This window comes from Mirounga angustirostris, unplaced genomic scaffold (assembly GCF_029215605.1).
Source record: "Mirounga angustirostris isolate CCGP_5_RB_7025 unplaced genomic scaffold, mMirAng1.0.hap1 SCAF_7, whole genome shotgun sequence".
Taxonomy (NCBI): domain Eukaryota; kingdom Metazoa; phylum Chordata; class Mammalia; order Carnivora; family Phocidae; genus Mirounga; species Mirounga angustirostris.
In genome coordinates this window covers 91,855,266-91,872,851 of record NW_026991715.1, presented here as the reverse complement: position 1 = coordinate 91,872,851, position 17,586 = coordinate 91,855,266, and the positions used below count along the sequence as shown (strand labels likewise).

General features: G+C 42.2%; 1 long non-coding RNA gene across 1 annotated transcript in view; it reads left to right on the top strand.

The window, feature by feature from the left end:
* The first annotated feature begins 421 nt into the window (after positions 1-421).
* Positions 422-17,586, top strand: part of LOC135365411 (uncharacterized) — a 37,118-nt gene continuing 19,953 nt past the window's right edge. Inside the window, exon 1 of the long non-coding RNA XR_010413195.1 lies at positions 422-544. This is a non-coding gene — a long non-coding RNA (uncharacterized LOC135365411). The remainder of the gene's footprint in view (positions 545-17,586) is intronic.

The following is a 17,586-nucleotide window of genomic DNA, read 5'->3' as shown; positions in this document are numbered from 1 at the left end:
TGGGAAACAGAGGTGGAGGAAAAGTAAACACAATAAAATTTCATTATAACCTGCAGCCCCTTGACCAATCCTTGAGGCAGGCAGAGTACAGCGTTCCTCCATGAAGCTCCCAACTATCTTAATCTTAGTGCCTTACTAGAGGGAAAAACAACCCTAGCTTGACAATAGCAAGGCCTCCAGTATCCTGTAAATCTTCTTTAGCATATGAAAGTCCTTTTGGACACCTCCCTTTTCCTTACCTCCTCCAACTCCCAAGTGTATAATCAGCCACGCGTCACAACCCCGGGGCAGCAGCTCTTTCTGCCCACGGGTCCTGTCCCCATGCTTTAAGAAAACCACCTTTTTGCACCAAAGACGTCTCAAGAATTCTTTCTTGGCTGTCAGCTCCGGACCTCACCAACATTCCAAAAACTACATCACATGCTTCTCCTCTCTTAGGAACAATCTGGCCCGAGGGAAGGAGGCCACCTGAATGACAACGGGATGACCCAGAGGCAGACACCAGAGCTGGAGAAGTTTCTATCTGAAACCAAGTTTGTTCCAGGTGGGTTAACCAGCTGAGTTACCTCTCTCCCAGACCAAAGCCAGTTAGAAATGAAGGAAGCTGCTGGGATACTTTGGCATTTGGTCTTGCCTTGATAACGTTTTCTTCCACACTGGGACTAGAGGGTTTCTGGTCCTGTGCCCTGTGAATTATTTGGCTGATTAGTTTTCCCATCCGCCTCCCAAATCCTGTGGCCATCAGGAAACTCGTGACTACATGACTAAGTGGGTAGAAGTTCATAATCTGCACATCCACACCCCAACTTCCTTGCTGTTCTTGACTTTCTTATCGGATGCATATTTTCTTTGGCCCCAGTTTTTTATTTATAACCTCTACTTAATTGAAAGCATTCATGTAAGCTGCCTCTATTCCTTTGTGGGTTGAAACAGGGTAAAAAGAAATAAAATATTATCTTTTTCCAGAAAGAAAAAGTGTTTTGGAAAATGAAAGCCTTTTTTTTTTTCATGATAGAGACAGAAGATAAGGGAAAGATTATCCAATTTCGGAGGCTTTGTGCTCTGGAGACTACAGGCCTATGATGCTCGCTATTAAATGCATGGGCTACAGCATAAATTTCTACAATTGGAATAATTGTGCCATTGTTGTTATTTTCATCTCCATTAGCACTTTTACATGTTGTTATTGGGGGCTGGGGCAGGGGAGAGTAGGATTTGAATTCTTTCATTCTTTTTATTCAGCATCAGGTTTATTTCGATTTAATTGACAAAGAGTAAAATTTATCCTTCTTGGGTGTGACAGTTCAGTGCGTTTGACAAAGGTTTAGAATCGTAACCACCGCCACAGTCCCAGGTAGAGAGTATTTCCATCACTCCAGAAAGTTCCCTAGTGCTGCTTTGTAGTCAATACCCTCTCCTCCTCTCCCCTGATCCTGCTCCACTCCACTCAAGCTGATTTCTGTCCCCGTAGTTTTGTTTTTTTCTCCAAGTAACATATAAGTGAGATCATATCTTATGTAGCCTTTTGTGTCTGGCTTCTTTCAATTAGCATCATGTGTTTTGAGAATCATTCATGTTATTGCATATCAGTAGCTGATCCCCTTTGATAGCTTAATAGCACTTCATTGACTAGATGTTTATTCATCAGTTGAAGGATATTTGGGTTGTTTCTAGTTTTTGATGACTATGAATAGAACTGTGCACATCTGTATACAGGTCTTTTGTGGACATAGCATTTTTCTTGAGTAAACATCTAGAGTAAAATTGCTGGGTCATACATACAATTGGTGTGCAACTGTAAAAAATTGCCAGTCATTTTTCCAAAGTGGCCGGGTATACCATTTTGCATTCCTGCCAGTGATGTATTCCAGTTCCAATCGCTCTGCATTTTTACAAGGGGTTTATCTTAGTCCATTCGGGCTGCTATAAGCAAGTTCTGCCAACTGGCCAGTTCATAAACAACAGAAACTTATTGCTGGAAGCCCGAGATCAGGGTACCAGCCTGGTCGAGCAAGAGCCCTCTTCAGGGTTGAAGATTTCTCCTCGTGTCCTTACAGGGTGGAAGGCTCCTGAGGGCGCTCTGTAGGATCTCTTTTAGAAGAGCACTAATCCCATTTATGAGGACTTGACCTTTATGACCTAATCACATCCCAAAGACCCCACCCACTAATGAATTTTTTTTGGGGGGGGGGACACACCAACATTTAGACCATAGCAGTATTGATGGTTTTTGTTTGTTTGCTTTTACCATTCTAGTAGGTGTGCAGAGGTATGTCCTTGTGGTTTTAATTTGAGTTTAGTTAATGGCTAATGATGGTGCGCATTTTTTCATGTGCTTATTTGCCATCTGTAGCTTTACTTTGAGTAAGTGTCTGTTCAAATCTTTTACCCATTTTTGAATAGTGTTTATCATTCAATCATTGAGCGGTAAGAATTCTTTATACATTCTGGACACAGCCAATTACCAGATAAGCGTTTCACAAATACTTTGTCCCAGTCTGTGGCTGTCTTTTCATTTTTTTAGCAGTGCTTTCGGAAGAGCAGAAGTTTTTAATTCTAATATCTTCCATTTTATCATTTGTTTTTCTCTTATGGCTTTTTCTTTTTGTGTCCTATCTTCTGTAAAAATTGTCTAAACCAAGGTCACAAAAATTTTCTTTAGTTTTCTTCTAGATGTTTTTGGTTCTGGGCTTTACATTGAAATCTATGATTAATTTTGATTTGACGTTTGTACATGGCACGAGCTGAGTGTTCACATTCATTTTTCCCATATGGGCATCTAATTGTTCCGGCACCATTTGTTGGAAAGTCTCTTTCTCCTTTGACTTACCCTGGTGGCTTTGTGAATTCTCTCATTCTTGATTTGGAATGAGATGCTGTCATTCACATCCTGCCCTTGCTTTCCAAGTTTCAGCCTGGCATTGAGCCTAGATGGAGACTTTTGTTGCATTAGGTAACCATCTGTAAAGGGGAAAATGTTTGCTGTAAGTGACTAATAAAAAAGCCTCCTAAAGCCTGATGAATTGGCCTCGACATCTAAGTGCTTCCCCCAGGTTTTAAAAGAGAAAGCTGAAAGACATCCAGTCTCACCTGCTCAAATGAAATTCAGTTTTCTCTGATTGGATGGTCATAAGATCTGCTTTTATCTGCCACCCTAGCATTTTCTGAAAGAAATCCAATTTAGCAAGTAGAATATAAAGCCATTCCAGCTGATAAATACAAGCTGGTGGCAAGCCATGGAGAACCTCTCTGCTCTGGCACTGGGAGACTGGCTGAGATGAAGGTGGTATGGCCAAGTCCATGGTGGGCATGCATCTTGGGGTCTGGGGCCACCTGGGGCCATCAGAGCTGTGATGATGGAGCCTACAGCATCCAGGGAAGAAGCAGAGGGCTTCAGAGTCATCAGGTTCTGTTACGGCTGCATTCTCTGATCTTTGTAAATTGTTTCCCCTTTGTGAACCTGTTTCCTCACCTGTAACTGGGGATAGGAGGACCCCGTGTCAGGGTGAGGAGAAGACGCAATGCAAATGAGGTCATGCAGGTGCCCATCTAATGCTCAGTACTTAAGAAGTTCTCCATGATGATAACCTGGAAAAAACTCAGGGGGACTTGGGGAGAGGTGCCAACATTTAAATCCTTGTAGTGTGACTTAACTAGGTGTGTGACGATGGAGGGCTCTCTTCTCTAATCTTACTACTTGTAGCACTGCTGAGTGGATGAAGAATAATCCCAGTCCAGTGTTCTTAGCAGTGGAAGCACTTGATTAAGGGAAGTAGTAGGTGATATTATTTATGGGAGACTCACTAATGCCTCCACCCCACCCTAATATGTCCATGTCCTCACCCTTGGAAACTTACATGGCAAAAGAGACTTTGCAGATATGATTATGTTAAGGTTCTTGAGATGGGGAGATTATCTTGGATGATCCAGGTGAGCCCTACATGTAATCACAAGGGTCCTTATGGAAGGGAGTCAGGAGATTTGGGACCAGAAAAGGTCGGTGTGGTGAGAGCAGAGAATGTTGCTACACAGTTAGGTTTGAAGATGGAGGATGGGATTATGAGCCAAGGAATGCAGGCAGCTTCCAGAAGCTGCAAAAGACAAGGAATTGGAGCCTACAGAAAGAATGCAGCTCTGCTGACACCTTGATTTCAAGACTTCTGACCTCCAGAACTTTAAGCAAATGACTTTGCCTTGTTTTAAGCAACTAAGTTGGTGGTCATTTGGTATAACACCAATAGGAAGCTCATACATTATTATTATTATTATTTATACTAATAAAGAAGTTACAGACATTCTTCTGTGGATAGCAATTCTATAGTGTTCTCTCTGCCTTGGAGTATTAGTTACATGGCTATTTGTCTTCAAGGGCCACCTTTTTGTTGTTGTTATTGTTGTTAAGCCTTCCACACTCTGGGCCTCATGCTTTGAACTTGTGGATCGTCATAAAAATGTACTTTTAGCTTAGTACAGATGGGCTGGGAGTGGGACTCAAAATTGACCCTTCAGCGGGTTGAATGATTCAGAGGTGGACCCCCGTGGTAGTGGATGCCTTGAGTAACCCTGCCCAAATGTTTTCTCTCTGACCAGCATTCCTGGGGGCCATGTGCAGACTAGAAAGAGCACAGACTTAAGGATCAGATCTGGGTCTGGCTCCTCCTCCACCATCACAGCCTGAGTTCGGTTACTTAATTTGTCTGAGCCTCAGGTTCCTTCTCCGTCCCATGGGGACGTGATTCTAACCTCTCAGGGGAGTATGATGGGTCCCCCAAGACAGCATCTCTGGGACTGCTATCATGGGGGGCTGCAGGGTGGGCAAGCTGCCATGGGCATCCCCATGCGCTGTGGCATCAGGGCCTTAGAGATCCTGGTCTGGACGATTCCACCAGTTGGGTCACTGTGATCATACCTTCTGTTCCCTCACAGCTTGAGGCTTGTGGTCACATTTGAGACCAGTGCTAGACCAGGAGAGCTTTCTGTGATGAGGGAAATGTCCAAAACTCTCGCACACATAGAGCCCCATGAAAGCAGTAAGCTCTTGGAGCATGGCTAGTGAAACTGAGAAACTGAATCCTTACTTTATTTAATTGTGTCGATTTAAATTTAAAGAGCCAGTCCAAGACTTGGAAAGTCACGGCAATCTCTCATAGCAGGGTCAAGAATGAGGAACACCACAAAGGTGCCAGGGTAAATAATGAGGAAAGCAGAGTTTTTTTCACAAACAGATGCTGGATAGCCATATTTATTAAAAAAAAAAAAAAGTGGCAATTTAAATTCAACTTTTAGTCAATTAAAATGGAACAAAGTAGACATTTCTTTTCTCACACTAGCTGCATTTCAAGGGCCCAGCAGTCACACATGGCGAGTAGGTTACTGCGTTGGTCAGTGCACACCATAGAACATTTCCATCATCCGTAGAACACTTCCATCTCCCAGATGGTTCTGCTGGATGGTGTTGACCAATAGAAGGCCCGTCCCAGATTTTGCAGTTTGGTGTGGTTTTACAGAGTACTAACTTGGGTCCTTTGCAGTGGCTGTTGGTGGGCTCCGTTGAGAAGGATTCCGAGTTGGAGTCTGGGCGGGGCAGGAAGGAGCACAGAGGGAGGTTAGCAAAATCTGCCCAGGGCATGGATAAAGAGTACCAGCCAGGGCATCTCCTGCTTGTGCAGCCTGCCTCGGAGACTGGGACTCTGACCACACTCAGCTTGTTCCTTTGCACTTTGGCCACATCCCTGAGTGCTGCGAACCCCCGCAATCTGTGTCACCCAGAGCCACCAGGCTCCTATCAGCGACTCTGGAGTCTCTTGTGAGCCCTGGCCTCGCTGTGAGCATTAGCTAGCTGGTCCATTTCTGAGACCCAGCTTGCACCTGGGAGTGCTAATCCGCCCTGGAAAGTGTTCTCCGGCCAACTGTTTGTACTTAGGAATGTCTGAGTGTCTCCTCGGTTATTTATCAGGGTGGAAAATGCTCCCTGCCATTCTCAGGGAAAATGCTTCCTGAGACCACAGGCTTAGTATGCTTGAACATTTCCAAATCACACAGCTGCCTGTAAAATTCCACTTGGGCTTTGCTGGGTCCTAGAGGCCCCCACAGACTGCTTCCTGTACACTGAGCTCACAGCCCAGGAGGCCAGAACATTAGCCGATTTCTATGCCTCCTTCTTTCCCTCCTCCCCTCCTTCCTCCCTCCTCCCTCTCTTCCATTCCTTAGCACTGATGGATCCCACAGTGTGTGCTAGGAACCTCATGTCTCTTCTTTTGTGAGCCTTGCAATAGCCCTGTGAGATACCTTTTCTTCTTAGATGAAGAAATACTTTCATGACAGTAAGTTGGGGAGACAAGATTCCAGGCAGGGCTAGTTCACAAGGCAGGACAAGGGAAGGACAGACGGTGTCGCTGTGCCGTGACAGGACATGCGGGATGCTGGGGCCTGTGAGCAGCCAGGGGAGCCAAGGATCAGTGGGTATAAGGTGGGAAATGGAGGGGGGGCAATGAGTTTGAAAAGAGAAAATGACATCAGATTTGGAGGACAATGAAGGGCAGGCCAATAGAATGGAGACTTTCCTGTGCTAACACAGGGAGCCACTGACGATTTTCAAGCAGGAATCATACTTATATTTGAATGTAAGAAACATCGTGTTGGGGGGGGTGGGCTGAAGGAAGCGACAAGAGGCAGATAAACCTACAAATCAAACAATAAATCAGTGGACAAGAAAGGAAAGGAGGGAAAGAGAAAATCCAAATGAGTCAAACTGGCTAATAGGGAGTATCTTCCTCTTGAGTGGGGTTTTGTGGCTGGTATTTCTGAGATGCAGAGATAGGCACGCAAGCACCATGCCTAGGCCTCTGGGGCCGGCTCTACAGACAAGTGAAGAGCTGGTTGTAAATGGAAGAAAAGCCATTTAATGGGCTTTCCGGTGTCTTACAGAGATCATAAAATTCAGCGTATATACAAATCATCTGGGGCTCTTGTTAAACTGTGTAGGTCTGAGGTGGGGCCCAAGAACTTGCACTCCTAACGAGCGCTCAAGTCAAGCGGAGGCTCTTGGTCTGAGGGCCACATTAGCAAGACTGGGGACAAATCCTAACATAGTTCTTTACAGTAATTATATAGCATATGTTTTTTCCATTTAGGAAAAACCCATCAGTATGTAAGGATACACCTATTGGGTATCATCATCTCCCACTCTATTTCCCTGTACAGGTGTAGAAATAGAGCAGCATATGCTGTCGGAACATGGATCTCTACACAGAGTCCGACAGACGAAGGTTTAAATCTCAGTCCCTCTACTTAATGGCTGTGTGACTTTGGGCAAATCACGTATGCTCCCTGAGTCTTCCATCCTTATTTGTAAGATGCGGTCACTAATCTTCATTCTAATAATTAAAGGTGAAATGGGACAGCAGGTATAAATCACGTGTGTGCTCGTCATATTCACGTGACACCACTTCGCTTTTAGGAAAGACCTACGTTAGTACCTGTTTTTGCTTAATGGAAGAAAGCCGAAGGGGATTTGCTCTTTAATGGGAAAAAGGGAACAAGTGAAAGCCGTGTTCAGAGTTTGCTCTGCTGTGAGCCATCGTAGAGGCAGCGTGCGCCCCGGGGAAGGGAGAGCGGCCCCACCGAGCCCCTTCCCAGGCAACTGCTCGGCATCTCAGCATCAAACCCCAGAGCTCTGAGCTGTCTCTGAGCATCTGGGCTTTATCTCAGTTTATTTTGTGCATCCGTTAGCAAGATGGGTCCTAAGGTATCAGAAAAGCCAAAGAGAGGTGATTTTTTGGGTCTGGGAATGCTCAAAAATTTTTTCCATGCAAATGAATGGTAATTGCTTCTTCAATGTATGCCATTGAGGCTTGTGGAAGGCTTCAGAGGAGCGCTCTATTTTCAGTAGCAGGGACACCCGGAGCCGGTGTCCGGGCCACGGGAACTATGGGGTAACATGCATGTGTACAGCCCTGCCTTACCCTCAGCGCAGACGGACTCTGGCTGCTTCCCCGCCTTGGGTGGTATGGATTCATTCGTATGTGTCACACAGGCCCCCAGGGAAGGATCCCTCCGCACCACAGAATACATTTTTTTCAAAGCCCTAAAGCTGCAAGATAAGCATTCTGCTTTGTTGGCCAAAGCTTCCTGGAGAGATAAGGAAAACAGACAACAGGCCCCCAAAGCAAGATTCTTGGAGTCAACTAACCATGATGTAATTGAGAGCCTCTTGAAGATTAGATGTACTTTCCACAGTGGAGAAGGGAATTGACTGCATATCCATCAATTCTCATCCCACTTTCCAATTGCTGAGCATGTGGACAAAATGGGAGAGGAAAAACAAAAAACAAAAAAGCAAAAACAAACCCTGTAATCTTGCGCAGGGCGCCGTGCCCACACATCAGTGTGGCTCTGAGTCTCAGCTCTACTCCCGGCTGGGCAATCTTGGGTGAGCGCCTTCATTTCTCTAAGTCTTGTTTCATTATCTGTGAAGTGGAGATAACACCAGCTTGCTCCCAGAGTGGCCGGAAATGAGATCACACAGGAGAGAAGCAGAGCGAGGGGCAAGGAATGCCCCGACAGGGCTTTCGGAGCGCAAGACTTCATATTCCCAGGCTCGCTGTAAACACCTGGAGGGCAGCAACAGTTTTGTTCATTATTTGCAGCCCGCTGCCTTAGACATAGTAATTGCTCAGTAAATGCCTTTTGAGTTAAATTGATGCATCTGTGTCTTCGAGATTGAAAACATTCCAGGGCTGGGGAAAGTGGGTCTATTTTACTGTCTCGAGATCAGAGGCATTTTCTTTAAGCACAAATATGAGCCTGGCAGCTCCAGCACGCTGGCCGAATGTCTCCCCAGCCTATCGCAGGGATGCTCAATGGTTTCCATCTCAACGTGCCGGCTCGGGTTGATTGGCTCTGGCTCCCAGAGGGCTATACGGGGAAGGCTTCTGGGCTTAGTGGGAAAGACTCAGGGGCTGACTCATGATCTCAGGCATGGGCGTAGCAGGGGACGGTGATGGTACGTGTACCAGAATTGGACATCCCTGGCCTACAGAATAAAATCCGTGAACATTTAGAATTAAGAAACAAACTTCTGAATGACTTATGACTTCATAAAGACAAATTTAAAAATACTTAGAACTGAGTGATAATAAAAATACTGTATTACAAAATGTGCGATGCAATTCAATTGCTTTTTAGAAGGAATTTTATAGCTTTAAATGGTTAGGTTAGAAAAGAAAAAAATGAGAGGGAAACAAATGAGCTAAGCATTCCACTTAAGAAATTAGAAAAAGCACAGCAAATAAACTCAAAACAATCAGAAAGAATGGATGGATATAAAAATAAAAGCAAAAATAAGAAAAATGAGAGGAAAAAAGATATAATGAAACCCAAAATTGGTTTTTTGAAAACTCTAAAAAAAATAATAAACTTCCAGCAATATTGACAAATCCCAAACAAAACAGAAGACTCAAATTTTAAAAAGCATTTAAAATGGGAAAGTAGACAAATGCAGATTCAGCAGAGACTTAAACAATAAAAAAATAAGAGACCCTAGCAGTAATTTTATCTTAATAAATTTCAAAGCAGGCATAATGGACAAACACTAGAAAAATATAAATTATTAAAAATGACTCAAGAAAAACAGAAAACCTGGATGGCCCACTAACTATTATGGGATTGGGCGCCTGGGTGGATCAGTCAGTTAAGCGTCTGCCTTCGGTTCAGGTCATGGTCCCGGGGTCCTGGGATGGAGTCCCATATCCTTGCTCAGCAGGGAACCTGCTTCTCCCCCTGCCTTCCGCTCCCCCTGCTTGTGCTCTTTCTCTCTCTCTGACAGTTAAATAAATGAAATCTTAAAATAAAAAAGCCAAATACGGACCCATCTTTTTAAAGCATGTAACTGAAAAAAATTCCTAAATCAAATCAAATCCCTCAATCAAATTTAGAAAAAGGAATCCAACAATGGATTAAAAAAGTTAATATACCATAATTAGGTTGGTTTTATTTCCAGAAAGCAAGGTTGATTCAACAGCAAGAAGACCTATTTATGTAAATTACCAGATTAACAGATTGAAGGGGGAAAAATCACTTCATCATCGTATTAGATGCAGGACCAGGGTTTGACAAAACTGAGTACCCTTTATGATTAAAAACAAAACAAAGCTTTTCTGGAAGTAAAAAGTAACTTCCCTTACCTGATACAGTTCATATAAAACAAAATAAACAAAACAAAACAAAACAATAATGGCAATAAATAACTACTGAAAATGTCCTCCTCAAAGGTGCAATGTTAAAAGCGTATCCTTTTTATCTGTAATACAACAAGGAAGTTTGCTGTCTCCACTAAGCATCTTACACTGAAGGAAAATAAATGGGAGGGTGTGAGAAACAGAAATAAAGAAACTGTAATTATCTGTAGATGATATGTGTCTACTTAAAAAAATGTATGTAGGATTGCCTGGGTGGCTCAGTCGGTTAAGGATCTGCCTTCAGCTCCGGTCATGATCCCAGGGTGCTGGGATCAAGCCCCACATTGTGGTCCTTGCTCAGCAGGGAGCCTATTTCTCCATCTCCCTCTGCTGCTCCCCCTGCTTGTGCTCTCTCACTCTCAAATAAATAAATAAAATCTTTTTAAAAAGTATGTAGAATTATTAATGAAAATGTTTAGCAAGACTGTTGGACATACCACCAAAATAAAGAATCAACTGCATACACCAGCAACAATTAGAAATTTTTAATTTAAAAGATAAGACCTACAGAAGTATAAAATTTATAAAGATATGCCAGGACTTTGTATAAAAAATATGCAGACAATCATACTTTGCTAAATATATATTTTTAAAGACCCTAACTAAGTGGGATGACATACTGCGCTTATGGGTAGGAAAAATCAATGTTCCCCAAATTGATCTCTAGACTTGATGGCTTACCCATCAAAATGCCAGCATAATTTTTCATGGACATTGACAAGCGATTCTAACATGAAAAAGCAAAGGACCAAGAGCAGCTAAGCAATTTCTGAAGAATGGTAAAATGGGGGACCAATAGCAAGATGGTTTGATGTGGCAGAGGATAAACACATAGCTCAGTGGGAAAGAACAGAGAATCCCCGATGCCCAGAGTTACCCTATACGTGTACCACAACTTGATAGATGACAGAGATGGCCTTGTAGAAGAACTCAGTCATTAGTGCAGAGACAGGTTGTTGCCCGTATGCAAAAGATGAAATCGGGTGACTTCCTTGTAGAAAAACCAATTTGGGATGGATTAAAGATTTAAATGGGAAAAGAAAGTTTTAAGCTTTTAGAATAACTTTAAGAACTTAGAGGAGGGAAACTGTTTTTAAATATAAAATAAAAATACAAGCTGTGCGATGTGATGGGTATTTACGGGGGCACATGTTGTGATGAGCATTGGGTGTTCTATGCAACTGATGAATCACTGAACTCTACCTCTGAAACTAATGATGTACTATATGGTGGCTAATTGAATTTAAATTAAAAAAATGCAAGCTGCAAGGAGAATTTCTGTAAGTTTAACTATATGAAATTGAGAAGCCTTAATGAATGGAGACAAATCACAAACAGAAAATTTATCTGAAACCTAAAAAGGTTTAATGTGCAGAATCAATACAGAACTTGTAGGCATCAATGAGAAAACACCGTCACCACCCCCCACAGGCAAGCGACCTACTAGAACAAGAGACAGAAAATCTGGATACACGATTCAGAGATGAGGAAATGCAAATGGTCAAAAAGCGTATGGAAAGATGATCCATCTTATAAGTAATCGGGGAAATGCACAATAAAACCACAATGAGATACCATTCAGTACCCAAAGCATTTGCAAAATTTTTTAAAAATCAGTTATTATTAAATATTGGACAACATGTGAAGCAACAGAGAAACTTATACTCCTAGTAAGAGTACAAACTGCTATGAATACTTTTGGAAAATTTTTGACATCATCTAGCAAGTCTTAATATGGCACACTGCACAAGCCAGCAATTGCATTTCTCTGTATATGCCCTAGACTAGCAGGGCATTACCTCATTGTTTACAATAGCAAATTAATGCAAACCACCCAAATGTCCATTGTCAGGAGAAAGGATAAACCAGTTATGAAATACTATGTGACAATGAAAATGAACTGCAGTTATATATAGCTACATTGATGAATATTAGAACCAAAATATTGATCAAATATTGAAAAAATGGCAAAGTATGATTCCATTAATTCAGAGAGCATGATTTTGTTCCTATAAGAAACCCCAAGCATGTAAAATATTGGCCAAACCCCCAAGTATGTAAAATACTGATTTAGGATGCACATATGGATATTTTTTTAAGATTTTATTTCTTTATTTGAGAGAGAGAGAGAGCATGCTCGAGAGAGAATGAGCGCATGAGCAGGGCAGAGGGGTTGAGGGAGAGGGAGAAGCAGACTCCCTGCTGAGCAGAGATCAGGACCTGAGCTGAAGGCAGATGCTTAACTGACTGATCCACCCAGGTGTCTGCATATATAGATATTTAATAAACCTGTTAAGACGCATAAGTGAATGGTTAACACAAAATTTGGGGTTTACATAGCCTCGGGTGTCTGGGAAGGAGAAGGGTATGATGGAGGAGTTGCAGACTGCTCTCTAATGTACTGGTAATGTTCCCTTTGTTTAAACTGGGAGGTGGGGCACATGTATTAGACTTTACATTTTATGTTCTATAATATAAATACTATATTATTATTATTTATATTTATTATCATGCTATTTGTTATTATACACAATAGATGAGGTGCCTCATAATTTCCAGGATGAATGGGAGTGGGTGTGGAGGGTGCCATATGCGTGACTTCCCGTCCTTTCTTCTCCACTGAAACATCTGACCCACCAGCCACCTATTTTGATTTTGGTTCAGTATAAATGATTATATTTTAACTTTATGTCCCAAGAAAACTACTTGATTTTCCCATCTTCTCCTTCCATTTCTCCCTCTTTCATGCCTAAACCAGACCCCAAAATGTATTTTCTGTGCAAACATCATTGCTCCGTAAATGAAATAAAACCACATCTTCTTCCAGCAGGGTTATTTCTAAGAGGTGTTTTTTTTTGTTTTGTTTTGTTTTGTTTTGCTTGCTTAGCAATTTGATTAGAAATAAACTAAAAGTGTTAACTTTTAGAGTGATTTGAAATAGAAATACAAAACCTTGGAAGGGACACACCAAAACCAAAACCAAAACAGCATTCTTTTGTGGACAGCTGTGTGTTTGAACTAGAAAAAGGCAGGGTCTGATGCCACCATGGCCTCTTGTGTGTCTGACTCCCCAGACCCAAGCTCTTAACCACAGCTCCCTATTCCCTAAATTGATTACCTTTTGAATCTCAGTCTCTTCATCTGTAAAATGGCACCTTGTCTCTCTGAGTCTATTTGCTCATCATGATCCCCATGTCACAGGTGGTTGTGAGAATAAATGAGAACATGTGCATAGGTCAAACAGGATGGCAGTTCCTCAAGAAACTAAGAGTAGAGTATGACCCAGCATTTCCACTTCTGGGTATTTACCCCAAAGAATCGAAAGCAGAATCTGGATGGGATGTTTGTACACCCATGTTCATGGCAGCATTAGTCAGTAGCCAATAGCAACCCAAGCGTCCACTGATAGATGAACGGTTACACAAAACGTGGTATTTACATCCAGTGGAATGTTATTCAGCGTTAAAGGGGAAGGGTATTCTGACATGGGCCGATGCATCTTGAAGATCTTAAGTGAAGTGAAATAAGGCCGTCACAAAAAGAACAAATACTGTATGATTTCACATACATAAGTTCCTAGAGTAGTCAAATTCATAGAGACAGAAAGTGGACTGGTGGTTGCTAGGGGCTGGGCGCAGTGGGAGGTAGAATAGGGAATTGTTTAATGGGTACAGAGTTTTCCTTTTGGGAGATGAAAAGAGTTCTGGAGGTTAGTTGTACAACAGTGAGAACGCACTTAACGCTACTGAGTTACACACTTAAAAATGGTTAAGATGGTAAATTTTATGTTACGTGGATTTTACCACAATTAAAAATATATATAAATGCATATTGTCACAGTGCTTAGCACATAGTAAAGAATGCATTATGATCTATCATTCTATTCTTACTGTCACCCTTAGAAGCTTACTTTTTTTTTCCTGTTACAAGCTGGAATTCACTCTATCATGAAGACCATATGGTCATTTTTACGTTAGAAGGTGTCATTCACAGATGACCTGACTCTTCCACTGGTGGCTATGATGGGAGCAGAGGCAATTATATAGAAGATGCTAAAATGTTTGTGCCTCTTCCAAAATCCGTTTTTGGTCTTCCACACTCCAGCCATTATGCTAAGGCTAGCATCTCTATTCATAATTGACAAGGCAGAGAGTGAATTAAAAATTCATTCAAAATGCTTTGAAAGGAAATGGAGCCGATGTTTTCGTCTATTACAGTTGCTTGGCATGTTCAATGCCTCTGTTTAATCCTGGCTCAGAAGACTCTCAGTGGTCATGCCCGCTTGACCACCTGTTTCTCTCTCATGCTTGGAGGAAGACGGGGAGAGAGTTCCCCAAATCATCTGATTACACTTAGGAATTGCGTCTCTTCAGAATAACCAAAGAAATGGATCGGAACATAAATGCTGAGATGGCCGATCATGCTTGCCCCAGACAGGTTGTATCCTCAGGGTGATGCTATCTGCAAATATTCCAGGACAAGTAAAAGGCCCCTGATTCTTTCTTCCTACTTCCCTCTTTGCTCCCATCCAAGAAGGAAGGCTAACGGGATTACGTAGAGCCAGGTTCCTTAACGAGAGGGTAGGAGAGGTCATGCAAAATCTCTCTCAGCTGGAGGGCAAGCTGCCCTGCCCTGTTGATCCAGCCATCTTGTTCTTTCTTCATTTTATGTGGCCAGCTATCCGGCTCACTCTTTCTGTGTGTTTGTATGTACACTTAAGCATGATGACCATTCCATGTTCCTGTATCAGCGGGTTCACGAGATACTGACAGGATTGTAAAATTTAGGGCTTAAAGAGAAACACAAGTCCCAACTTAGGCCTTGAGGCTAAGCCATGTACCCCAACCAACTTTACCAGCCAGGAGTCCAAGCAATGACAAATGGTGTATACTTTTGTTCTCCTTTGTTAATTGTCCTTCTGAGAATAATCTGCAACCCTGTGGGAGATGAAGGGGTGCGCCAGGCACCATCCAGGCCCCCCTGCCTACTTGAGCCAATTACCATCAACCTGATCCAGCTCTAAGTTCAAACTTGGGCTCTGTGTCTACTTGAAGGACTATAGAAAGTTACTTCACCTTTCTGACATCAGTTTTATTATGTTGTAAGTGGGAAAAATAATAGACTATAACTCCAACTATGGGGTTGGTGGTATTAAATAAAATAAGGCATGGACGTAATTTGTTGGGTTCTCATTATTGTCTGCAGTTAATGTCACCATTATTATTGGGACCCAGAGCGGAAAGACTGAATGGGCTCTAGCCAATGATACACTTGGCTTGTCTGATGACCACTGAGAATAACTGTCCTTCCTTCCAAGACGATCTCGGAGAAGGGGACTGCCTGCTGACCAACTTGCTGGGTGCTTATTTTACTCTTCCAAGAACTGGTTGATAAACTCTGTGTTTGCTTTGATCCAAGAGTCCTCTGAAAACCATTTCATCTCCAGTTGCCCCAAAACTAATGACATGGGGGAAAGGGCGACACTGACCTTATTCTTCTCAAATCTTTACATTATTCAGGTACCATCTGTCTTCTACCAATATGCTACTTTTGGGTGTGTCTGTGCTTTTGGAGGGAGAAAGGAGATTTGGGTGGTATTTGCTCTGTTAAAATGAGGTATCTGGTCGAAGCAAAACTAAACACAGGCGCAAACTCTGGAAGAGGTTATTTTTCTTTGGATTTTTTTTCTTTATTTTGATATTGTTATCACACAGGTACCAAATGTTATTACAGGAAGATAGATTAAAAATTAGGGAGAAAAAGGAAAAAATTAAAACTCACATATCCCTACCACTAAGACAAAACCATTGTTAATATTTTTTAACATTTTTTAATGGATTTATTTATTTATTTTAGAGAGAGAGAGCATGCACAAGTGGGGGAAGGGGCAGAGAGAGCGGGAGAGAATTTCAAGCAGACTCCATGGTGAGTGCAGAGCCTGACGAGGGGCTCGAGCTCATGACCTGAGCCGAAACCAGGAGGACAACACTCAACCAACTGAGCCACCCAGGCATCCCTGTTAATATTTTGGTATAATTCCTTCAGATATTTTTTACTATCTATCTATTTATCCATCCTGCCTTTGAGAAAAAAAAAAAAGGGGATGCTTCCACATTAGCCATTTTATATCTTTTTATTTTTTACTTTAACATTTTCCTACAGAAGTAGATCTGTATAACAACTATATGCAATGGCTGCAAGACATTCCATTTTGTGGATATGTCACTCTTTTTTTTTTTTTTAAAGATTTTATTCATTTATTTGAGAGAGAATGAGAGAGAGCACATGAGAGGGGGGAGGGTCAGAGGGAGAAGCAGACTCCCCGCCGAGCAGGGAGCCCGATGCGGGACTCGATCCCAGGACTCCAGGATCATGACCTGAGCTGAAGGCAGTCGCTTAACCAACTGAGCCACCCAGGCGCCCCTGGATATGTCACTCTTTAACTGGCTTACTACCATTGCATATTGTAATGGACACTTGTTGGTTGTTTATCCAGAATTCATGTATTTTTCTAATAGTTATCTAATTTTCATTCAAGAGATCACATCTCCTCCATGTAGCTGAGGGGCTACGGGGAAACTGACTGTACCCCCAGTTCGAGGAGTAGGTGCCCATCAGCACACTACATTCCCCCAGACAAAGCCCTCTGTGGTTGTCTTGTCGCCTCAGTTGGTCCTATTAGTCAGACTCATCTCATTGTTATTCTTATTTGGAATGCTAGAACAGATGTTTCCTCTCTTTCTCTCATGGATGAAAAAACAGGTAACCCTAAGAGATGTTGGCAACTGTCTTGCAACAACAAAGGGAACCAGGCTTAAAATGTCGTGTGCTGCCCAATTCCAAGGTTAAAAGGCGTTGTTTCATATATTTTGTACAGTTTTTTTGTTGCTTCTGATAGGATGCTATATCCGCTCTCTGGCACTCCATTTTGGCTGGAGGTGGAAATCTGAAGCATCTAAATGTCAAATGGAGGACAAAACTTTAATTGCTACCACATGGGTCATTCATCCTTTTCTGTGGCCTAGATTATGGAAGGAAAAATGTCACCAAGGCCACACAGAGTGGACATGGGTTAGTTCATCAAATGAAAGGGGCTCATCAGGCAAGCTCTGCCTATGTTAGCATCTTGCCGGATTGTCATGATGATTCATTGAGAAACTATATGAACAAGGATTAGCCTGGAATGAGTAGGCATTTCTTTCAGCTATGTTTTGCAGTTTGAAGTATGCAAGTCTTTCATTTCCTTGGTTAAGTTTATTCATAAGGATTTTATTCTTTTTGATGCTATTATAAATAGGATTATTTTCCTAATTTCCTTTCACATTTTTCATTGTGGATGTATAGAAAT